This window comes from Argopecten irradians, chromosome 10 (assembly GCF_041381155.1).
Source record: "Argopecten irradians isolate NY chromosome 10, Ai_NY, whole genome shotgun sequence".
NCBI lineage: Eukaryota > Metazoa > Mollusca > Bivalvia > Pectinida > Pectinidae > Argopecten > Argopecten irradians.
The window spans coordinates 43,307,150-43,333,520 of record NC_091143.1 but is presented as its reverse complement, the minus strand read 5'-3'; the positions used below and the strand labels follow the sequence as shown (position 1 = coordinate 43,333,520).

General features: G+C 34.1%; 3 long non-coding RNA genes across 7 annotated transcripts; 1 reads left to right on the top strand and 2 right to left on the bottom strand.

Annotated features, from left to right (window-relative positions):
• Positions 1-1,066: 1,066 nt before the first annotated feature.
• LOC138333979 (uncharacterized) lies at positions 1,067-4,329 on the bottom strand. 2 transcript variants are annotated; one of them, XR_011210064.1, is made up of 4 exons: positions 4,227-4,329; positions 3,335-3,476; positions 2,345-2,456; positions 1,067-1,979 (listed from the first exon to the last, which is right to left on the bottom strand). It is a non-coding gene; the product is annotated as an uncharacterized lncRNA (long non-coding RNA). The 2 variants fall into 2 exon arrangements; XR_011210063.1 differs by having other exon boundaries at positions 1,069-2,456.
• An 850-nt stretch (positions 4,330-5,179) lies between these two features.
• On the bottom strand, positions 5,180-13,830 carry LOC138333978 (uncharacterized). 2 transcript variants are annotated; one of them, XR_011210062.1, is made up of 11 exons: positions 13,718-13,830; positions 12,810-12,951; positions 11,820-11,931; positions 11,230-11,456; positions 10,330-10,471; positions 9,336-9,447; positions 8,746-8,972; positions 7,862-8,003; positions 6,874-6,985; positions 6,283-6,509; positions 5,180-5,535 (listed from the first exon to the last, which is right to left on the bottom strand). It is a non-coding gene; the product is annotated as an uncharacterized lncRNA (long non-coding RNA). The 2 variants fall into 2 exon arrangements; XR_011210061.1 differs by having other exon boundaries at positions 5,183-5,535; positions 6,283-6,985.
• A 6,956-nt stretch (positions 13,831-20,786) lies between these two features.
• Positions 20,787-26,198, top strand: LOC138333977 (uncharacterized). Of its 3 annotated transcripts, none has more exons than XR_011210060.1 (7): positions 20,787-20,837; positions 21,206-21,432; positions 22,179-22,320; positions 23,197-23,308; positions 23,674-23,900; positions 24,643-24,784; positions 25,662-25,866. It is a non-coding gene; the product is annotated as an uncharacterized lncRNA (long non-coding RNA). The 3 variants fall into 3 exon arrangements; XR_011210059.1 differs by lacking the exon at positions 20,787-20,837 and adding an exon at positions 26,138-26,198 and having other exon boundaries at positions 21,158-21,432; positions 25,662-25,773; XR_011210058.1 differs by lacking the exon at positions 20,787-20,837 and having other exon boundaries at positions 21,158-21,432.
• Positions 26,199-26,371: the final 173 nt, after the last annotated feature.

The window sequence follows — 26,371 nt, the reverse complement described above, 5'->3', positions numbered from 1 at the left end:
GAACCCCATTTGGACCCGCCCCTCTGGTCCCTGGGGGTCAGCCAGGACCAATATGGATTTGGTGTTAAAATGCTATTTCAGGCTAATAATTCTAACCCAGTTCGGCTAATTTCCTATGAAAACTAAGCAAATAATGTTCATAAATGTGTTATAAGTTTTGAAGTTTTAGCCTATTTGACTCCTTTTGGCCCCGCCCTTAACGTCCCTGGGGGTCGGCCAGGACCAATATGGATATGACAATAAAATGCTATCTTAGGCTAAAAATTCTAACCCAGTTTGATTAATTTCCTATGAGAATCAAGCAACTAGCATTCATTAATGTGTGTTTTCCTATATACATGTAAACTATAGTAAACGTGACCCCCTCCCCAGGGGGAAACATGAAACCCCAGGGTCATATAATTCACAATTTTTGTAAAGGACCTGAAGACCTCTCCATCTATGAAGAGTATTTAATTCTAGCAGTTCCAGAATTTCAGAAGAAGATTTTTGAAGTTTTGGCCAATTTGACTCCTTTTGGCCCCGCCCCTAAGGCCCATGGGAGTCAGTCATGGAAAATTTGTTAATAGGATTCAATGGCCAGTTCATATGGATAATTCTGACAACATTTAACTAATTTTCTATGATAAATGACCCAAATTTACTATAACTTATATAGGAAAAACACATTTATGAACATTATTTGCTTATATTCTAGTTTTAATAGAAAATGAGTCAAACTGGGTTAGAATTATTAGCCAGCCTGAAATAGCATTTTAACACCATATCCATATTGGTCCTGGCTAACCCCCAGGGACCAGAGGGGCGGGGTCAAAATGGCTAAAATTTCAAAAATCTGAAGCTGACTGACTTCTAGTTTGGTTTTGTTGTTTAACGTTGGCAAAGCAAATGGGAATTTTAGGCATAAGGTTTGGTAACATAATACACTAACTATCAAAATGAAAAACAAAAAATAAAAAATTATAATACGAAGGTTCAACTTTAAAGTTGATTCTAATTCGTAATTACTTTTTACAGATTTTAACCAACTTTGCAATGCTCTTTCTGTAGCAGCACTCAGGTGACCGTCAAGGCTTCTTGGGCCTCTTATTTTCCTACCTTTTTGATTAGAGATGTGTCACCTCTTTGACGAATCATATGAAAATCTAAGATGTATATTCCTACGTGTGATGTCATCATTATCTATATAGATGCCAGAGCTTCACAGATAATCTTCATGTGGGCAAATTCATAATGTGCTAGCGCGCATAATGATTATTGCGATCTCAACATTAATGGGACCATTCAATGAGGCTAATTCTGTTACATAACCACGACTTAGACTGACTTGTCTTTTTTATAGAGTTATAATGTCCAAGATTTGGCTGTCATTTATACCCACATATATTTGAATTTGGCTTGGTTAGTTTATATATTAGAAGTGACAAGTAAATGTAGATATTAAAATGTATCCTGCTGGAGATCAGATCGTGGACACTGATAATGAATAAGATTGTTCATAAATGCTTTTGCTTTGTTTCAGCAAATGGATCCAAGAAGGGCAGGGTCTTTTCTTACTATTGTGTCTGTACCACCACCATATGTAGATTTTAGACAACTTTTGGTTGCCTTCCTTTTCCTTATCAACCAAATTCCCACGGATCTTATCAGAAACATAAGAAATAGGCTATTTGGTAACATTGAAAACCACTGGCAGGGAAGAGATGTGTTTACTATATATGCTGACCATCCATTTGAATTGTTTGAGTCGACCGGGGAAACGTCAGAAACTTTAACAAATATTTTGACTAACATTTCACATGCTTTGCCAAGAGAAACCCTGGAGCACACACTTTCACCTCGTAACCGTGTATACAGAGACCGCAGAACCAAATGATTTCGCTATATACGATATATTAACGTTTGCCGCTGTCAAGGTTAAATGGAGTTTTCAAGTCTGGTCACCTGTCACTAATTTTGAAGAATGGCATCTCGCATACCTGTGAATAAAAAGAAATAAAGATCTACCATCTTGCTAAACTTTTATGTGGGGGGGTGCCATCTTATGTTGAATTCCGCACCAAAAATTGACCAAAATATTCATGAAATTCTAATATTGATTACCTCCCCCTGTCAGACACACACTTGACAGAATTTTAAAATTTCTTTATATATTTTACATCTACATGTATTGCCCAACCCACACATTAAACATTTGAAACTGATGCACCCTGGATACCCAATCAGCAGGCTCCGAAACATTCACCTCTCTATGAAATCTTGTGCCCAAAAGGGGATTTCCAGGAATCTATTTTTGGTTTGATTCTGCGGTCCCTATAGCATTTTACATATTTTTCAAATTTACCATTTTTGGAAAGCTACATGTCCATAAGGTCTGATTCCAAAATGGGAGTTTGCTCGCTGCATGGGTTGGTCTGGTACTGCAAGCTGTGTACTCGTATCGACGATGAAGATTCCTGTAAGAAAAATTATGAGAATTGAAACAGTTTTGAAATAAAAATTTAAATATTTCAATGAAATTTGAACCTAGACTTTTGACTTTTACTTATAACTATAGTATAGTTAGTGTACTACAGGGAAATATGACCAATTGAATTAAACTTGGAGGTCAGGGGGAGATAACTCATATTCTTTACCCCCACCCCCCCATTTTTGGAATTTCTAGCAAAAAATATCCAGAACTGAACAATTAAGCAAATCAAAGTTCCAGAACTGGCTCAATACTATAGATATATATATAACTTAGTAAACAATAGAATATCATAAAGAAATGATTATAACATATTATGTCATAATATATCTGATATAACACAGAGAAATTACGGTGCAGCTAATAAAATATGGATACAAAATAGCCCCAAAAATTTCAAATTTGCCCTGATTTTCTGAATCAGATGATTCTAAAATTACAAATGTATACCAATTGATGTAAAAAAGGGAATTATTAACCTCTGAAGGATTCCAAGGACAGATAAAATCAAATCTAGAGCAACATTTGAACCCGAAAAACTGGACAGAACTAAAGAATCGTGGCTATTAGAAAGAAAATGATTTTGAAAAATAGAATTAAACTTATCCTTCACTCACATATTGATGTATACTAGTCAGTTACAAGATCTGGAAGTGAAAGAATTACACAATTCACCTCTAAATTTGCACCATCTCACTGCTAAAAAAACCCGTTTACCAGAGACCTACAAATGTACAGACAATGGAAGGGAGATAACTCGAATTTCACTCGACTATCCATCTCGAAGAAATTAATAACACTGATAATTGAACCAAAGAGGTATATGAGAGAAATGTATAGAGAAAAAAAAAAAATTATACTCACAATTAAATACTCAGGTCAATTATGGAAAGGTAACTCTGTCTAGTATTTTCATGAAATGAGTTAACTCCCCTTGGCGCTGTCTTCATGTCAGGAAAAAGCTGTTAAACTGGTCGGCCCAAAAGGTACCATGGTCAAAGCTCGGCTGAAACAGAAGAAATGTATAAATTAATAAATAAATGACTAAAATGAAAGAGTTAAAGTAGCTGATTAATGAACACAAAAACAGAAAGTGTTTTATATAGATCGGTTAGGGTTCATGGCCATTTAAGGATGTGTCAATACTTGGAGGAACCCAGAGTATCAAAATAAAAACCACCGTCCTACAGCCTGAATCTATTACCTATTCCTGACCAGTCTTAAACATTTAATTTTGAAAAAGAAGACTATACTGTTTATTTTACAGAACCAAACAACACTATATCCATTTGATGAATTTATATATAAAATATTTGACTTACATATACAGATAAATAGAATAGTGATTATGATAAATAGATAAATACAGGGAAAGAGATTATTAGGCTTGAATAACTCCTAATCACAGAGTATCACGCGAATTCAGAGAAGTTTACTAAATATCATTGAAATACACATCATATTCTAAATATTCTAAGTCACCAGACTTCTTACATGTACCCCCCCCCCCCCCCCGGGCCAGGACCCTAGCCCCTGTGTCATACTGCCCCAAGCCCCTGTGTCATAATCGTGACAAAAACATCTTCTGTATAATCACTTTCTAAGATATTGGTTCATGTGCTAAGCTATATTAACAACATATGTGTAATGTGATTTTTTTCAACAAAATCCACCAATTTACAGTGTCGTTATCAAGACAGAAAGGCCTCCGTACTAAAAATAGCTACCAAATATTTATAAAATACAAGCAAAATACCTTCAACACTCGATTTCCAGTCAAATACATGCAGATTGGGTTCAGTCAAATGGTGTCCAGGGACGCTGAATGACGGAAACGTCATATCCGGTTGTCATCCTATAGCATTTTACCAAATTTTACATATATTTTTAAATTTACCGCTGTCAAGGTTTTTGGAGTTTTCAAGTCTGGTCACTGTCACTATGTCCATTTCAAGGTCTGATTCCAAAATGGGAGTTTGCTCGCTGCATGGGTTGGTCTGGTACTGCAAGCTGTGTACTCGTATCGACGAATGAAGATTCCTGTAAGAAAAATTATTATGAGAATTGAAACAGTTTTGAAATAAAAGTTTAAATATTTCAATGAAATTTTGAACCTAGACTTTTGACTTTTACTTATAACTATAGTATAGTTTAGTGTACTACAGGGAAATATGACCAATTGAATTAAACTTGGAGGTCAGGGGGAGATAACTCATATTCTTTACCCCCCACCCCCCATTTTTGGAATTTCTAGCAAAAAATATCCAGAACTGAACAATTAAGCAAATCAAAGTTCCAGAACTGGCTCAATACTATAGATATATAACTTAGTAAACAATAGAATATCATAAAGAAATGATTATAACATATTATGTCATAATATATCTGATATAACACAGAGAAATTACGGTGCAGCTAATAAAATATGGATACAAAATAGCCCCAAAAATTTTTCAAATTTGCCCTGATTTTCTGAATCAGATGATTCTAAAATTACAAATGTATACCAATTGATGTAAAAAAGGGAATTATTAACCTCTGAAGGATTCCAAGGACAGATAAAATCAAATCTAGAGCAACATTTGAACCCGAAAAACTGGACAGAACTAAAGAATCGTGGCTATTAGAAAGAAAATGGTTTTGAAAAATAGAATTAAACTTATCCTTCACTCACATATTGATGTATACTAGTCAGTTACAAGATCTGGAAGTGAAAGAATTACACAATTCACCTCTAAATTTGCACCATCTCACTGCTAAAAAAAACCCGTTTACCAGAGACCTACAAATGTACAGACAATGGAAGGGAGATAACTCGAATTTCACTCGACTATCCATCTCGAAGAAATTAATAACACTGATAATTGAACCAAAGAGGTATATGAGAGAAATGTATAGAGAAAAAAAAACAAATTATACTCACAATTAAATACTCAGGTCAATTATGGAAAGGTAACTCTGTCTAGTATTTTCATGAAATGAGTTAACTCCCCTTGGCGCTGTCTTCATGTCAGGAAAAAGCTGTTAAACTGGTCGGCCCAAAAGGTACCATGGTCAAAGCTCGGCTGAAACAGAAGAAATGTATAAATTAATAAATAAATGACTAAAATGAAAGAGTTAAAGTAGCTGATTAATGAACACAAAAACAGAAAGTGTTTTATATAGATCGATTAGGGTTCATGGCCATTTAAGGATGTGTCAATACTTGGAGGAACCCAGAGTATCAAAATAAAAACCACCGTCCTACAGCCTGAATCTATTACCTATTCCTGACCAGTCTTAAACATTTAATTTTGAAAAAGAAGACTATACTGTTTATTTTACAGAACCAAACAACACTATATCCATTTGATGAATTTATATATAAAATATTTGACTTACATATACAGATAAATAGAATAGTGATTGATGATAAATAGATAAATACAGGGAAAGAGATTATTAGGCTTGAATAACTCCTAATCACAGAGTATCACGCGAATTCAGAGAAGTTTACTAAATATCATTGAAATACACATCATATTCTAAATATTCTAAGTCACCAGACTTCTTACATGTACCCCCCCCCCCCCCGCCAGGACCCTAGCCCCTGTGTCATACTGCCCCAAGCCCCTGTGTCATAATCGTGACAAAAACATCTTCTGTATAATCACTTTCTAAGATATTGGTTCATGTGCTAAGCTATATTAACAACATATGTGTAATGTGATTTTTTTCAACAAAATCCACCAATTTACAGTGTCGTTATCAAGACAGAAAGGCCTCCGTACTAAAAATAGCTACCAAATATTTATAAAATACAAGCAAAATACCTTCAACACTCGATTTCCAGTCAAATACATGCAATTTGGGTTCAGTCAAATGGTGTCCAGGGACGCTGAATGACGGAAACGTCATATCCGGTTGTCATCCTATAGAGACCGCAGAACCAAATGATTTCGCTATATACGATATATTAACGTTTGCCGCTGTCAAGGTTAAATGGAGTTTTCAAGTCTGGTCACCTGTCACTAATTTTGAAGAATGGCATCTCGCATACCTGTGAATAAAAAGAAATAAAGATCTACCATCTTGCTAAACTTTTATGTGGGGGGTGCCATCTTATGTTGAATTCCGCACCAAAAATTGACCAAAATATTCATGAAATTCTAATATTGATTACCTCCCCCTGTCAGACACACACTTGACAGAATTTTAAAATTTCTTTATATATTTTACATCTACATGTATTGCCCAACCCACACATTAAACATTTGAAACTGATGCACCCTGGATACCCAATCAGCAGGCTCCGAAACATTCACCTCTCTATGAAATCTTGTGCCCAAAAGGGGATTTCCAGGAATCTATTTTTGGTTTGATTCTGCGGTCCCTATAGCATTTTACATATTTTTCAAATTTACCATTTTTGGAAAGCTACATGTCCATAAGGTCTGATTCCAAAATGGGAGTTTGCTCGCTGCATGGGTTGGTCTGGTACTGCAAGCTGTGTACTCGTATCGACAATGAAGATTCCTGTAAGAAAAATTATGAGAATTGAAACAGTTTTGAAATAAAAATTTAAATATTTCAATGAAATTTGAACCTAGACTTTTGACTTTTACTTATAACTATAGTATAGTTAGTGTACTACAGGGAAATATGACCAATTGAATTAAACTTGGAGGTCAGGGGGAGATAACTCATATTCTTTACCCCCACCCCCCATTTTTGGAATTTCTAGCAAAAAATATCCAGAACTGAACAATTAAGCAAATCAAAGTTCCAGAACTGGCTCAATACTATAGATATATAACTTAGTAAACAATAGAATATCATAAAGAAATGATTATAACATATTATGTCATAATATATCTGATATAACACAGAGAAATTACGGTGCAGCTAATAAAATATGGATACAAAATAGCCCCAAAAATTTCAAATTTGCCCTGATTTTCTGAATCAGATGATTCTAAAATTACAAATGTATACCAATTGATGTAAAAAAGGGAATTATTAACCTCTGAAGGATTCCAAGGACAGATAAAATCAAATCTAGAGCAACATTTGAACCCGAAAAAACTGGACAGAACTAAAGAATCGTGGCTATTAGAAAGAAAATGGTTTTGAAAAATAGAATTAAACTTATCCTTCACTCACATATTGATGTATACTAGTCAGTTACAAGATCTGGAAGTGAAAGAATTACACAATTCACCTCTAAATTTGCACCATCTCACTGCTAAAAAAAACCCGTTTACCAGAGACCTACAAATGTACAGACAATGGAAGGGAGATAACTCGAATTTCACTCGACTATCCATCTCGAAGAAATTAATAACACTGATAATTGAACCAAAGAGGTATATGAGAGAAATATATAGAGAAAAAAAAACAAATTATACTCACAATTAAATACTCAGGTCAATTATGGAAAGGTAACTCTGTCTAGTATTTTCATGAAATGAGTTAACTCCCCTTGGCGCTGTCTTCATGTCAGGAAAAAGCTGTTAAACTGGTCGGCCCAAAAGGTACCATGGTCAAAGCTCGGCTGAAACAGAAGAAATGTATAAATTAATAAATAAATGACTAAAATGAAAGAGTTAAAGTAGCTGATTAATGAACACAAAAACAGAAAGTGTTTTATATAGATCGATTAGGGTTCATGGCCATTTAAGGATGTGTCAATACTTGGAGGAACCCAGAGTATCAAAATAAAAACCACCGTCCTACAGCCTGAATCTATTACCTATTCCTGACCAGTCTTAAACATTTAATTTTGAAAAAGAAGACTATACTGTTTATTTTACAGAACCAAACAACACTATATCCATTTGATGAATTTATATATAAAATATTTGACTTACATATACAGATAAATAGAATAGTGATTATGATAAATAGATAAATACAGGGAAAGAGATTATTAGGCTTGAATAACTCCTAATCACAGAGTATCACGCGAATTCAGAGAAGTTTACTAAATATCATTGAAATACACATCATATTCTAAATATTCTAAGTCACCAGACTTCTTACATGTACCCCCCCCCCCCCAGGACCCTAGCCCCTGTGTCATACTGCCCCAAGCCCCTGTGTCATAATCGTGACAAAAACATCTTCTGTATAATCACTTTCTAAGATATTGGTTCATGTGCTAAGCTATATTAACAACATATGTGTAATGTGATTTTTTTCAACAAAATCCACCAATTTACAGTGTCGTTATCAAGACAGAAAGGCCTCCGTACTAAAAATAGCTACCAAATATTTATAAAATACAAGCAAAATACCTTCAACACTCGATTTCCAGTCAAATACATGCAGATTGGGTTCAGTCAAATGGTGTCCAGGGACGCTGAATGACGGAAACGTCATATCCGGTTGTCATCCTATAGAGACCGCAGAACCAAATGATTTCGCTATATACGATATATTAACGTTTGCCGCTGTCAAGGTTAAATGGAGTTTTCAAGTCTGGTCACCTGTCACTAATTTTGAAGAATGGCATCTCGCATACCTGTGAATAAAAAGAAATAAAGATCTACCATCTTGCTAAACTTTTATGTGGGGGGTGCCATCTTATGTTGAATTCCGCACCAAAAATTGACCAAAATATTCATGAAATTCTAATATTGATTACCTCCCCCTGTCAGACACACACTTGACAGAATTTTAAAATTTCTTTATATATTTTACATCTACATGTATTGCCCAACCCACACATTAAACATTTGAAACTGATGCACCCTGGATACCCAATCAGCAGGCTCCGAAACATTCACTCTCTATGAAATCTTGTGCCCAAAAGGGGATTTCCAGGAATCTATTTTTGGTTTGATTCTGCGGTCCCTATAGCATTTTACATATTTTTCAAATTTACCATTTTTGGAAAGCTACATGTCCATAAGGTCTGATTCCAAAATGGGAGTTTGCTCGCTGCATGGGTTGGTCTGGTACTGCAAGCTGTGTACTCGTATCGACGATGAAGATTCCTGTAAGAAAAATTATGAGAATTGAAACAGTTTTGAAATAAAAGTTTAAATATTTCAATGAAATTTGAACCTAGACTTTTGACTTTTACTTATAACTATAGTATAGTTAGTGTACTACAGGGAAATATGACCAATTGAATTAAACTTGGAGGTCAGGGGGAGATAACTCATATTCTTTACCCCCACCCCCCCATTTTTGGAATTTCTAGCAAAAAATATCCAGAACTGAACAATTAAGCAAATCAAAGTTCCAGAACTGGCTCAATACTATAGATATATAACTTAGTAAACAATAGAATATCATAAAGAAATGATTATAACATATTATGTCATAATATATCTGATATAACACAGAGAAATTACGGTGCAGCTAATGAAATATGGATACAAAATAGCCCCAAAAATTTCAAATTTGCCCTGATTTTCTGAATCAGATGATTCTAAAATTACAAATGTATACCAACTGATGTAAACAAAAAGGAATTATCAACCTTTGAAGGATTCCAAGGACAGATAAAATCAAATCTAGAGCAAAATTTGAACCCGAAAAACTGGACAGAACTAAAGAATCGTGGCTATTAGAAAGAAAATGATTTTGAAAAATAGAATTAAACTTATCCTTCACTCACATATTGATGTATACTAGTCAGTTACAAGATCTGGAAGTGAAAGAATTACACAATTCACCTCTAAATTTGCACCATCTCACTGCTAAAAAAAACCCGTTTACCAGAGACCTACAAATGTACAGACAATGGAAGGGAGATAACTCGAATTTCACTCGACTATCCATCTCGAAGAAATTAATAACACTGATAATTGAACCAAAGAGGTATATGAGAGAAATGTATAGAGAGAAAAAAAAACAAATTATACTCACACAATTAAATACTCAGGTCAATTATGGAAAGGTAACTCTGTCTAGTATTTTCATGAAATGAGTTAACTCCCCTTGGCGCTGTCTTCATGTCAGGAAAAAGCTGTTAAACTGGTCGGCCCAAAAGGTACCATGGTCAAAGCTCGGCTGAAACAGAAGAAATGTATAAATTAATAAATAAATGACTAAAATGAAAGAGTTAAAGTAGCTGATTAATGAACACAAAAACAGAAAGTGTTTTATATAGATCGGTTAGGGTTCATGGCCATTTAAGGATGTGTCAATACTTGGAGGAACCCAGAGTATCAAAATAAAAACCACCGTCCTACAGCCTGAATCTATTACCTATTCCTGACCAGTCTTAAACATTTAATTTTGAAAAAGAAGACTATACTGTTTATTTTACAGAACCAAACAACACTATATCCATTTGATGAATTTATATATAAAATATTTGACTTACATATACAGATAAATAGAATAGTGATTATGATAAATAGATAAATACAGGGAAAGAGATTATTAGGCTTGAATAACTCCTAATCACAGAGTATCACGCGAATTCAGAGAAGTTTACTAAATATCATTGAAATACACATCATATTCTAAATATTCTAAGTCACCAGACTTCTTACATGTACCCCCCCCCCCCCCCCCCCCCCCCGGGCCAGGACCCTAGCCCCTGTGTCATACTGCCCCAAGCCCCTGTGTCATAATCGTGACAAAAACATCTTCTGTATAATCACTTTCTAAGATATTGGTTCATGTGCTAAGCTATATTAACAACATATGTGTAATGTGATTTTTTTCAACAAAATCCACCAATTTACAGTGTCGTTATCAAGACAGAAAGGCCTCCGTACTAAAAATAGCTACCAAATATTTATAAAATACAAGCAAAATACCTTCAACACTCGATTTCCAGCCAAATACATGCAGATTGGGTTCAGTCAAATGGTGTCCAGGGACGCTGAATGACGGAAACGTCATATCCGGTTGTCATCCTATAGAGACCGCAGAACCAAATGATTTCGCTATATACGATATATTAACGTTTGCCGCTGTCAAGGTTAAATGGAGTTTTCAAGTCTGGTCACCTGTCACTAATTTTGAAGAATGGCATCTCGCATACCTGTGAATAAAAAGAAATAAAGATCTACCATCTTGCTAAACTTTTATGTGGGGGGTGCCATCTTATGTTGAATTCCGCACCAAAAATTGACCAAAATATTCATGAAATTCTAATATTGATTACCTCCCCCTGTCAGACACACACTTGACAGAATTTTAAAATTTCTTTATATATTTTACATCTACATGTATTGCCCAACCCACACATTAAACATTTGAAACTGATGCACCCTGGATACCCAATCAGCAGGCTCCGAAACATTCACTCTCTATGAAATCTTGTGCCCAAAAGGGGATTTCCAGGAATCTATTTTTGGTTTGATTCTGCGGTCCCTATAGCATTTTACATATTTTTCAAATTTACCATTTTTGGAAAGCTACATGTCCATAAGGTCTGATTCCAAAATGGGAGTTTGCTCGCTGCATGGGTTGGTCTGGTACTGCAAGCTGTGTACTCGTATCGACGATGAAGATTCCTGTAAGAAAAATTATGAGAATTGAAACAGTTTTTGAAATAAAAATTTAAATATTTCAATGAAATTTGAACCTAGACTTTTGACTTTTACTTATAACTATAGTATAGTTAGTGTACTACAGGGAAATATGACCAATTGAATTAAACTTGGAGGTCAGGGGGAGATAACTCATATTCTTTACCCCCACCCCCCATTTTTGGAATTTCTAGCAAAAAATATCCAGAACTGAACAATTAAGCAAATCAAAGTTCCAGAACTGGCTCAATACTATAGATATATAACTTAGTAAACAATAGAATATCATAAAGAAATGATTATAACATATTATGTCATAATATATCTGATATAACACAGAGAAAATACGGTGCAGCTAATGAAATATGGATACAAAATAGCCCCAAAAATTTCAAATTTGCCCTGATTTTCTGAATCAGATGTATTCTAAAATTACAAATGTATACCAATTGATGTAAAAAAGGGAATTATTAACCTCTGAAGGATTCCAAGGACAGATAAAATCAAATCTAGAGCAACATTTGAACCCGAAAAACTGGACAGAACTAAAGAATCGTGGCTATTAGAAAGAAAATGGTTTTGAAAAATAGAATTAAACTTATCCTTCACTCACATATTGATGTATACTAGTCAGTTACAAGATCTGGAAGTGAAAGAATTACACAATTCACCTCTAAATTTGCACCATCTCACTGCTAAAAAAAACCCGTTTACCAGAGACCTACAAATGTACAGACAATGGAAGGGAGATAACTCGAATTTCACTCGACTATCCATCTCGAAGAAATTAATAACACTGATAATTGAACCAAAGAGGTATATGAGAGAAATGTATAGAGAAAAAAAAAACAAATTATACTCACAATTAAATACTCAGGTCAATTATGGAAAGGTAACTCTGTCTAGTATTTTCATGAAATGAGTTAACTCCCCTTGGCGCTGTCTTCATGTCAGGAAAAAGCTGTTAAACTGGTCGGCCCAAAAGGTACCATGGTCAAAGCTCGGCTGAAACAGAAGAAATGTATAAATTAATAAATAAATGACTAAAATGAAAGAGTTAAAGTAGCTGATTAATGAACACAAAAACAGAAAGTGTTTTATATAGATCGATTAGGGTTCATGGCCATTTAAGGATGTGTCAATACTTGGAGGAACCCAGAGTATCAAAATAAAAACCACCGTCCTACAGCCTGAATCTATTACCTATTCCTGACCAGTCTTAAACATTTAATTTTGAAAAAGAAGACTATACTGTTTATTTTACAGAACCAAACAACACTATATCCATTTGATGAATTTATATATAAAATATTTGACTTACATATACAGATAAATAGAATAGTAATTATGATAAATAGATAAATACAGGGAAAGAGATTATTAGGCTTGAATAACTCCTAATCACAGAGTATCACGCGAATTCAGAGAAGTTTACTAAATATCATTGAAATACACATAATATTCTAAATATTCTAAGTCACCAGACCTCTTACATGTACACCCCCCCCCCCCCCCCCCCCCCCCCCCCCCGGGCCAGGACCCTAGCCCCTGTGTCATACTGCCCCAAGCCCCTGTGTCATAATCGTGACAAAAACATCTTCTGTATAATCACTTTCTAAGATATTGGTTCATGTGCTAAGCTATATTAACAACATATGTGTAATGTGATTTTTTTCAACAAAATCCACCAATTTACAGTGTCGTTATCAAGACAGAAAGGCCTCCGTACTAAAAATAGCTACCAAATATTTATAAAATACAAGCAAAATACCTTCAACACTCGATTTCCAGCCAAATACATGCAGATTGGGTTCAGTCAAATGATGTCCAGGGACGCTGAATGACGGAAACGTCATATCCGGTTGTCATCCTATAGCATTTTACATGAACCAAAAATTTCGCTATTCCTATATAAACTAAAGGAAACTCGGCCCCTCCCCAGGGGGTAACATGAGACCCCAAGGTCATATAATTCACAATTTTTATAAAACACCTTAAGACCTTTCCATCTATAGTTATTTGATTCTACTATATCCAGAATTTTAGAAGATTTTTGAAGTTTTAGCCTATTTGACCATTTTTTAGCCCCGCCCCTCTGCCCCCAGGGGGTCGGCCAAGACTAATGTGGATATGATATTAAAATGCTATCTCAGGCTAATAATTCTAACCAAGTTTGACTCATTTCCCACGAAAATTGAGCAAAAAATGCTCATTAATGTCTTTTTCCTATATAAACTATAGTAAACTTGACCCCCTCCCCAAGCGGAAACAGGAGACCCCAGGGTCATATAATTTACAATTTCTATAAACAAACTTTAAGACCTTTTCATCTATAAAGTGTATTTGATTACTCCATTTCCAGAATTTTAAAAGAAGATTTTTGAAGTTTTAGCCTATTTGACCTTTTTTGGCCCCGCCCCTCTGCCCCAAGGGGGTCGGCCAGGACCAATGTGGATATGATATTAAAATGCTATCTCGGGCTAATAATTCTAACCAAATTTGACTTGTTTCCAATAAAAAGATTTTTGAAGTTTTAGCCAATTTGACCCCTTTTGACCCCGCCCGAAGGCCCCTGGGGGTCAGTCATAGAAAATTTGTTAAAAAGATTAAATGGCCATCACATACTGATAATTCTGACAACATTTGACTCATTTCCTATTACAAATGACCAAATAATGCGCAAAAATGTGTTTTCCCAATATAAACTATAATAAACTTAACCCCCTCCCCAGGGGGAAATTAGACACCCCAGGGTCATATAATTCACAATTTTTGTAAAGGACCTTAAGACCTTTCTATCTATGAAGAGTATTTGATTCTACCACATCTGTGAGTAGAGAAGAAGATTTTTGAAATTTTATTCAATTTTACCCCTTTTGGCCCCTCCCACAGCCCCCTGGAGGGTGGGGACCATATAATTCACAATTGTGATTGGCCCTATACTATAGTGGTCACAGGCACTGTCATTGTATCAACATGATAGTTATCATAGATAATAATTGTATTCTTCGGTTTTGTAAGAAGTTGGTTTCCAGGTCACCAAAATGACGCTCAAATTTTGAATTTTTTACCCAATATAGGTGCAAACATGGAGCTGGACTTTCCGAATGATTGTGTAATACTCGGAGACAAAAATTTTCCAAACAGATACCCATTTATCACATCATACAGACAACAGCAGATGTTGAACAGAAATGTTAGACAGCGTCGAAAATGCCAATGTTTCAATAATATTTTGAGTAAATACAGGGTTAGAGTAGAACATGTCATACGCAGTATGAAAATCTACCGTGTTATCGGAATGCTGTGGCGCCATCGAAAAGCGTATATCTCAACAATTGTTGAAATCTGTGCTACGTTGCAGTTTGACGCCAAAGATTACCAATAAAACCAGCAGCTAGATTTTACGGGTATTTGATTTCTTGTTATAAGATAAGATATGTCAAATTTTGTAATGATAATTATTTCCATATGCTCGTCGTCAAAGACATCCAATTTAAGCTACGATGTTACATGTAGATATACAATGTGTCAGTAATATAATCACCCTATAAATACACTTATACTGTAAATATACGGTAAGAAATTTCCTTATTAAGGTACATGTATTGTACTGTGCTATCTTAATCCGATTCCAGTTAGAATGTTTTAGGAGCTCCAGTCCTCAAGTGACCACGCAAATAACTGTAGTCACGCGCGATATTTGCGTGGTCACTTGAGGATTGGAGCTCCTTAAACATTCTAACTGGAATTGTAAGACGTCCAACAATGGTAAAATAGTGACTTTCGCTAATTTCAACATTAACTCGCATTCGTATTGCAATTAACTTTTTTCAGTCATTGTCATTCATAAACAGTTTATATTTTTTCGACTTCTACAAAAAATATAGAAACCCCCTCCATGGCCAAAGTCGAAATATTTTTATTTTCTTGGTAGGTGGTCCTTTCTCGATGAGGGGGGGGGGGGCGAAAAGGGATCACATTCACGTTTACTTCAAAATCCCCTTCTCGAGTTTCATATACAGGAAAATAAAATACTCTTCATAGATGGAAGTGTCCAGAAATTAATTCCATGACCCTGGTGGTATACAAGTTTCAAAGACTAAGTAACATCGATTAGTAAAATTGATGTTCAGTAATGGATTTTTTCCCCCATAAAATTTTTGGTAAAAGAATGTCAAAACGGAAGAATTCAAAATTCTTTGAAACATTCCATTTTTAGTATTCAGGTTAGTATATTAAATAAATTTTACTAGAAACCCATCCTAAAAATGTATTGAAGAGTACTATTAATAAATATTGAAGTACCATCATATACTTTGTATTGAATAAGTTTTTCGGAGTGTTAAATATCTATGGTTTAACTGACATAGTCCAAGAATGGTTATTTTACCATCTTTTGAATTCTTTATAACATTAATAATTGCAAAATTATTTGAGGTGTTTGATTACCTAACACGGCATTTCATGTAAAAGGTGAACATAAATATGTTTTAAATATAATTAAGGGAGTTTGTACGTGATATATTAAATATATATTCTACCTAACGAATTTGTAATAGGTCATTTAATTATTTAAGATTAACAAATACATTACCATTTTGTTGACTGTCATAAATGGAAAACATCAGACGTTCCTGAACTAATTCAAAATTACGTTGTAAACATTTCTTTTATACAAACACAGTACTTTTGTCATAGGTTATTACTGGCACATTTTACTAATATGAATATTTCTATGTATGTTTCAAAAGGAGTAGGATAATTTGAAGTATGTTACGAGTATGAGAAGATGTTTAACCCAAAATATTTTGATATTGAATTCTTGTTCCTTATTTACTATAAAAAACAATCAAATGAAGTAAAATCTTAGAACATGTAGGTTGTATTGTATTTTAATCTGATTGTTCATGCAAACTTGCATTTGTATAAGTGGGAACAATTCGAAATGAAATATTTAAATTTCTAGTAAGATTAAAATATTAGTGATATACCGATTAAAAGTTTGTCAAAAACAAGTTTTTATCCTCACAAATACGCATTATGAGATTAATCTGTTATGTATTTGTAAACTATGTGTCTTTGGCTAGGACAAATGAAATCTTGGACAAATTTATTGATATGCAATGTCCATTACAATCTCGAGTTATTTGAGACAGAAAAATGTCTTGAGATAAATGAAATATTTTATTACCCCTTTATATTTTTCTCTTGCAATCACTTAATTAAACCATTGGGGGAGTAATCACATTTTGTACTACTGACAGATAAAACAACACTGTAACATTCAAGCATTTGTTGACTAGATATTTACGATTGTTTATACAATATAAACTATTTTAGAATAACCGAATGACATTGCTTATACATGTAGATGATTTGATTAACATCATGGTTCAGAAAAATAAATATGTAAAACGACCTTTATATTCAGAATCATCAATGTATTGGTATGGTTAAAATTAAGGGCATTTTTAATTTATATATATACTTACCAAATCGCAGTTACGCTCCATAAATTCATCTTACTTGGTGGTCAATATCAAAGTAAACCCTTTTCCTCACATAAGTTTTAGAATCATTCTCATATTTATTTAATAATGGGACTATGTACATATTTCCAGTTATTTTGCATTTTTTAGGATAAGTCATATGCTTGGGTATTCTAGTAAGAATTTTTACTTTATCAGTTTATAAGTTTATGAATCAATTATTCCACGAAATTGCTTTTTAAAGGACGGCGTTATTTGGCTCATTTGTAATGGAAATAAAATCAAAACTTTTCAAATTATAATACATTTTTGATAGATAAAACACTTCGAACATTTTAACATTCAATTTTCTATGAGGCAGAAAGTTTAAACAGGTTCCCAATCGGATTTTCATGAAATGAGTTTCAAAGTCTATAGCTTGGCGCTAAAACTTCAAAATTATCAATTTATTGGAAAAAAAGTTTATTACATTTGGTTAGTATTATTACCCAGAATGAAGTATTAGTAATTATGTTTTGACTACCTGGATTTTGGTATGTGTTGCATGGGGTTTAAAATTAAATTGGACAAATGGTAAAAATTCAAAAATTTCTTTTAAAATTGGAGGAGAGAATGGAGGTATTGAATACATTTATAGATTGAATTTAGGTCTTAAAAGTAAAAGTTATAAAATAAATTATATGTAATGTGGTATAGGACATGTGTTTTTGGGGACAGGGGTCAATACTTTTACTATAGTTTATATAGGAAAAATATTTACATCCATAATGGCATTTCATTATTTAATATTTCGTTGGACCATATCAAAACTTTCTGGTTTATTGATTAATTAGCCTAATGGTATAGCATTTTAATATCATATCCATTAGTCTTGAACACCCCTGGGAATGTTTACTTTCGGGGCTACATAGGTCAAATAGGAGAATGAATTTGAAAAATCTTCAAAATTCTGGATATAATAGAATCAAATTTGTATACTCTATGGAAATTCTTAAGGTGTTTAATAAAAAAATTGTGAAACTATTATGACTTGGGTATTACCCCCTGGGGATCCCTATTTTACAGGAGTTTCCGTTAGTTTCATATACTTAGTGAAACATATTTGTGAACATTATTTGCCACAATTTTCAGTTTCTTGAATGAAATATTAGTAAACTTGATTAGAATTATATACAAAGATTCCGTAAATAATTTTAACATCCATATCCGTTTCGATGACTCCCTAAGGGGGACCTAGGTTTTATAAAATCAAACAAATGGGTGGAAATGGGTCAAAATGATTATCTTGTACTATTTTGACACAATGACAAATCCGCATGATATTTGACGGAAATCGAGTGTTGAAGGTATTTTGCTTGTATTTTATAAAATTATTGGTAGCTATTTTTACCAAGTACGGGAGGCCCAATCTGCATGTATTTGGCTGGAAATCGAGTGTTGAAGGTATTTTGCTTGTATTTTATAAATATTTGGTATATTTTTTAGTACGGAGAGCCTTTCTGATTGTATAACGACACTGGTAAATTGGTGGATTTTGTTGAAAAAAAAAAAATCACATTACACATATGTTGTTAATATAGCTTAGCACATGAACCAATATCTTAGAAAGTTGATTATACAGAAGATGTTTTTTGTCACGATTATGACACAGGGGCTTGGGGCAGTATGACACAGGGGCTAGGGTCCGGTGGCCCGGGGGGGGGGGGGGGGTGGGTGGGGGGGGGGGTTGGGACATGTAAGAAGTCTGGTTACTTAGAATATTTAGAATATTATGTGTATTTCAATGATATTTAGTAAACTTCTCTGAAGTTCGCGTGAGATACTCTGTGATTAGGAGTTATTCAAGCCTAATAATCTCATAAATCACTAGTCCCTGTATTTATCATATTATCATAAATTACTAATCTATTTATCTGTGATATGTAAGTCAAATATTTTATATATAAATCTTCATCAAATGGATATAGTGTTGTTTGGTTCTGTAAAATAAACAGTATAGTCTTCTTTTTCAAAATTAAATGTTTAAGACTGGTCAGGAATAGGTAATAGATTCAGGCTGTAGGACGGTGGTTTTTATTTTGATACTCTGGGTTTTCCTCCAAGTATTTGACACACCATCCTTAAATGGCCATGAACCCTAATGAATCGATCTATAAAAAACACATTTCTGTTTTTGAGTTCATTAATCAGCTACTTTTAAAACTCGTTCAATTTTTAGTCAGTTAATTCCTTAATTATACGTTTCATCTGTTTCAGCCGAGTGCAGAGGTCACAATCAGCCGAGCTTTGACCATGGTACCTTTTTGGCCCGACCCAGTTTAACAGCTTATTTCCTGACATGAAGACAGCGCCAAAGGGAGTTAAACTCATTTCATGACAATACTAGACAGGAGTTACCTTTCCATAACTGACCTGATTATTTAATGAGTGTTAGTATGATTTTTATTTGGGTTTTTTTTCTCTATATATTTCTCTCATATACCTCTTTGGTTCAATTATCAGTGTTATTAATTTCTTCGAGATGGATAGTCGAGTGAAATTCGAGTTATCTCCCTTCCATTGTCTGTACATTTGTAGGTCTCTGGTAAACGGGTTTTTTTTAGCAGTGAGATGGTGCAAATTTAGAGGTGAATTGTGTAATTCTTTCATTTTCCAGATCTTGTAACTGACTAGTATACATCAATCAATTGTGAGTGACAGGATAAGTTTTAATTCTATTTTTCAAAATCATTTTCTTTCTAATAGCCACGATTCTTTAGTTCTGTCCAGTTTTTCGGGTTTTTCAAATGTTGCTCTAGATTTGATTTTATCTGTCCTTGGAATCCTTCAGAGGTTAATACTATTAACCCTTTTTTTACATCAATTGGTATACATTTGTAATTTTTAGATATCATCTGATTCAGAAAATCAGGGCACCAAATTTGAAAATTTTTGGGGCTATTTTGTATCCATATTTATTAGCTGCACCGTTATTTCTCTGTGTTATATCTATAGTATTGAGCCAGTTTACTGGATATATCTTTGATTTGCTTTGATTTGCTTAATTGTTCAGTTCTGGATATTTTTTGCTAGAAATTCCAAAAATGGGGGGGTGGGGTAAAGAATATGAGTTATCTCCCCCTGACCTCCAAGTTTAATTCAATTGGTCATTTGGTCATATTTCCCTGTAGTACACTAACTATACTATAGTTATAAGTAAAAGTCAAAAAGTCTAGGTTCAAATTTCATTGAAATATTTAAATTTTTATTTCAAAACTGTTTCAATTCTCATAATTTTTCTTACAGGAATCTTCATCGTCGATACGAGTACACAGCTTGCAGTACCAGACCAACCCATGCAGCGAAGCAAAACTCCCATTTTGGAATCAGACCTTATGGACATGTAGCTTTCCAAAAATGGTAAATTTTGAAAAAATATGTAAAATGCTATAGGGACCGCAGAATCAAACCAAAAATAGATTCCTGGAAATCCCCTTTTGGGCACAAGATTTCATAGAGAGGTGAATGTTTCGGAGCCTGCTGATTGGGTATCCAGGGTGCATCAGTTTCAAATGTTTAATGTGTGGGTTGGGCAATACATGTAGATGTAAAATATATAAAGAAATTTTAAAATTCTGTCAAGTGTGTGTCTGACAGGGGGGAGGTAATCAATATTAGAATTTCATGAATATTTTGGTCAATTTTTGGTGCGGAATTCAACATAAGATGGCAACCCCCCACATAAAAGTTTAGCAAGATGGTAGATCTTTATTTCTTTTTATTCACAGGTATGCGAGATGCCATTCTTCAAAATTAGTGACAGGTGACCAGACTTGAAAACTCCATTTAACCTTGACAGCGGCAAACGTTAATATATCGTATATAGCGAAATCATTTGGTTCTGCGGTCTCTATAGGATGACAACCGGATATGACGTTTCCGTCATTCAGCGTCCCTGGACACCATTTGACTGAACCCAATCTGCATGTATTTGACTGGAAATCGAGTGTTGAAGGTATTTTGCTTGTATTTTATAAATATTTGGTAGCTATTTTTAGTACGGAGGCCTTTCTGTCTTGATAACGACACTGTAAATTGGTGGATTTTGTTGAAAAAAATCACATTACACATATGTTGTTAATATAGCTTAGCACATGAACCAATATCTTAGAAAGTGATTATACAGAAGATGTTTTTGTCACGATTATGACACAGGGGCTTGGGGCAGTATGACACAGGGGCTAGGGTCCTGGCCCGGGGGGGGGGGGGGGGGGTAAGAAGTCTGGTGACTTAGAATATTTAGAATATGATGTGTATTTCAATGATATTTGGTAAACTTCTCTGAATTCGCGTGATACTCTGTGATTAGGAGTTATTCAAGCCTAATAATCTCTTTCCCTGTATTTATCTATTTATCATAATTACTATTCTATTTATCTGTATATGTAAGTCAAATATTTTATATATAAATTCATCAAATGGATATAGTGTTGTTTGGTTCTGTAAAATAAACAGTATAGTCTTCTTTTTCAAAATTAAATGTTTAAGACTGGTCAGGAATAGGTAATAGATTCAGGCTGTAGGACGGTGGTTTTTATTTTGATACTCTGGGTTCCTCCAAGTATTGACACATCCTTAAATGGCCATGAACCCTAATCGATCTATATAAAACACTTTCTGTTTTTGTGTTCATTAATCAGCTACTTTAACTCTTTCATTTTAGTCATTTATTTATTAATTTATACATTTCTTCTGTTTCAGCCGAGCTTTGACCATGGTACCTTTTGGGCCGACCAGTTTAACAGCTTTTTCCTGACATGAAGACAGCGCCAAGGGGAGTTAACTCATTTCATGAAAATACTAGACAGAGTTACCTTTCCATAATTGACCTGAGTATTTAATTGTGAGTATAATTTGTTTTTTTTCTCTATACATTTCTCTCATATACCTCTTTGGTTCAATTATCAGTGTTATTAATTTCTTCGAGATGGATAGTCGAGTGAAATTCGAGTTATCTCCCTTCCATTGTCTGTACATTTGTAGGTCTCTGGTAAACGGGTTTTTTTTAGCAGTGAGATGGTGCAAATTTAGAGGTGAATTGTGTAATTCTTTCATTTCCAGATCTTGTAACTGACTAGTATACATCAATATGTGAGTGAAGGATAAGTTTAATTCTATTTTTCAAAATCATTTTCTTTCTAATAGCCACGATTCTTTAGTTCTGTCCAGTTTTTCGGGTTCAAATGTTGCTCTAGATTTGATTTTATCTGTCCTTGGAATCCTTCAGAGGTTAATAATTCCCTTTTTTACATCAATTGGTATACATTTGTAATTTTAGAATCATCTGATTCAGAAAATCAGGGCAAATTTGAAATTTTTGGGGCTATTTTGTATCCATATTTTATTAGCTGCACCGTAATTTCTCTGTGTTATATCAGATATATTATGACATAATATGTTATAATCATTTCTTTATGATATTCTATTGTTTACTAAGTTATATATATCTATAGTATTGAGCCAGTTCTGGAACTTTGATTTGCTTAATTGTTCAGTTCTGGATATTTTTTGCTAGAAATTCCAAAAATGGGGGGTGGGGGTAAAGAATATGAGTTATCTCCCCCTGACCTCCAAGTTTAATTCAATTGGTCATATTTCCCTGTAGTACACTAACTATACTATAGTTATAAGTAAAAGTCAAAAGTCTAGGTTCAAATTTCATTGAAATATTTAAACTTTTATTTCAAAACTGTTTCAATTCTCATAATTTTTCTTACAGGAATCTTCATCGTCGATACGAGTACACAGCTTGCAGTACCAGACCAACCCATGCAGCGAGCAAACTCCCATTTTGGAATCAGACCTTATGGACATGTAGCTTTCCAAAAATGGTAAATTTGAAAAATATGTAAAATGCTATAGGGACCGCAGAATCAAACCAAAAATAGATTCCTGGAAATCCCCCTTTTGGGCACAAGATTTCATAGAGAGGTGAATGTTTCGGAGCCTGCTGATTGGGTATCCAGGGTGCATCAGTTTCAAATGTTTAATGTGTGGGTTGGGCAATACATGTAGATGTAAAATATATAAAGAAATTTTAAAATTCTGTCAAGTGTGTGTCTGACAGGGGGAGGTAATCAATATTAGAATTTCATGAATATTTTGGTCAATTTTTGGTGCGGAATTCAACATAAGATGGCACCCCCCACATAAAAGTTTAGCAAGATGGTAGATCTTTATTTCTTTTTATTCACAGGTATGCGAGATGCCATTCTTCAAAATTAGTGACAGGTGACCAGACTTGAAAACTCCATTTAACCTTGACAGCGGCAAACGTTAATATATCGTATATAGCGAAATCATTTGGTTCTGCGGTCTCTATAGGATGACAACCGGATATGACGTTTCCGTCATTCAGCGTCCCTGGACACCATTTGACTGAACCCAATCTGCATGTATTTGGCTGGAAATCGAGTGTTGAAGGTATTTTGCTTGTATTTTATAAATATTTGGTAGCTATTTTTAGTACGGAGGCCTTTCTGTCTTGATAACGACACTGTAAATTGGTGGATTTTGTTGAAAAAAATCACATTACACATATGTTGTTAATATAGCTTAGCACATGAACCAATATCTTAGAAAGTGATTATACAGAAGATGTTTTTGTCACGATTATGACACAGGGGCTTGGGGCAGTATGACACAGGGGCTAGGGTCCTGGCCCGGGGGGGGTACATGTAAGAAGTCTGGTGACTTAGAATATTTAGAATATTATGTGTATTTCAATGATATTTAGTAAACTTCTCTGAATTCGCGTGATACTCTGTGATTAGGAGTTATTCAAGCCTAATAATCTCTTTCCCTGTATTTATCTATTTATCATAATTACTATTCTATTTATCTGTATATGTAAGTCAAATATTTTATATATAAATTCATCAAATGGATATAGTGTTGTTTGGTTCTGTAAAATAAACAGTATAGTCTTCTTTTTCAAAATTAAATGTTTAAGACTGGTCAGGAATAGGTAATAGATTCAGGCTGTAGGACGGTGGTTTTTATTTTGATACTCTGGGTTCCTCCAAGTATTGACACATCCTTAAATGGCCATGAACCCTAATTGATCTATATAAAACACTTTCTGTTTTTGTGTTCATTAATCAGCTACTTTAACTCTTTCATTTTAGTCATTTATTTATTAATTTATACATTTCTTCTGTTTCAGCCGAGCTTTGACCATGGTACCTTTTGGGCCGACCAGTTTAACAGCTTTTTCCTGACATGAAGACAGCGCCAAGGGGAGTTAACTCATTTCATGAAAATACTAGACAGAGTTACCTTTCCATAATTGACCTGAGTATTTAATTGTGAGTATAATTTGTTTTTTTTCTCTATACATTTCTCTCATATACCTCTTTGGTTCAATTATCAGTGTTATTAATTTCTTCGAGATGGATAGTCGAGTGAAATTCGAGTTATCTCCCTTCCATTGTCTGTACATTTGTAGGTCTCTGGTAAACGGGTTTTTTTAGCAGTGAGATGGTGCAAATTTAGAGGTGACTTGTGTAATTCTTTCATTTCCAGATCTTGTAACTGACTAGTATACATCAATATGCGAGTGAAGGATAAGTTTTTAATTCTATTTTTCAAAATCATTTTCTTTCTAATAGCCACGATTCTTTAGTTCTGTCCAGTTTTTTCGGGTTCAAATGTTGCTCTAGATTTGATTTTTATCTGTCCTTGGAATCCTTCAGAGGTTAATAATTCCCTTTTTTACATCAATTGGTATACATTTGTAATTTTAGAATCATCTGATTCAGAAAATCAGGGCAAATTTGAAATTTTTGGGGCTATTTTGTATCCATATTTCATTAGCTGCACCGTAATTTCTCTGTGTTATATCAGATATATTATGACATAATATGTTATAATCATTTCTTTATGATATTCTATTGTTTACTAAGTTATATATCTATAGTATTGAGCCAGTTCTGGAACTTTGATTTGCTTAATTGTTCAGTTCTGGATATTTTTTGCTAGAAATTCCAAAAATGGGGGGTGGGGGTAAAGAATATGAGTTATCTCCCCCTGACCTCCAAGTTTAATTCAATTGGTCATATTTCCCTGTAGTACACTAACTATACTATAGTTATAAGTAAAAGTCAAAAGTCTAGGTTCAAATTTCATTGAAATATTTAAACTTTTATTTCAAAACTGTTTCAATTCTCATAATTTTTCTTACAGGAATCTTCATCGTCGATACGAGTACACAGCTTGCAGTACCAGACCAACCCATGCAGCGAGCAAACTCCCATTTTGGAATCAGACCTTATGGACATGTAGCTTTCCAAAAATGGTAAATTTGAAAAATATGTAAAATGCTATAGGGACCGCAGAATCAAACCAAAAATAGATTCCTGGAAATCCCCTTTTGGGCACAAGATTTCATAGAGAGTGAATGTTTCGGAGCCCTGCTGATTGGGTATCCAGGGTGCATCAGTTTCAAATGTTTAATGTGTGGGTTGGGCAATACATGTAGATGTAAAATATATAAAGAAATTTTAAAATTCTGTCAAGTGTGTGTCTGACAGGGGGAGGTAATCAATATTAGAATTTCATGAATATTTTGGTCAATTTTTGGTGCGGAATTCAACATAAGATGGCACCCCCCACATAAAAGTTTAGCAAGATGGTAGATCTTTATTTCTTTTTATTCACAGGTATGCGAGATGCCATTCTTCAAAATTAGTGACAGGTGACCAGACTTGAAAACTCCATTTAACACATCATTTAATATCGTTCTGCGAAATCGGTCTCTAGTCTCTGTCACACGGGTTATCGAGGATGAAGAAGTGTTGTGCACCCGGGTTTCTATTGGACAAAAAGCATGGGTAAATGTTAGTTCTAGAAATTTTTGATAGAGCTTTGTCTGATCGTCTTACGTATGGTCGAAA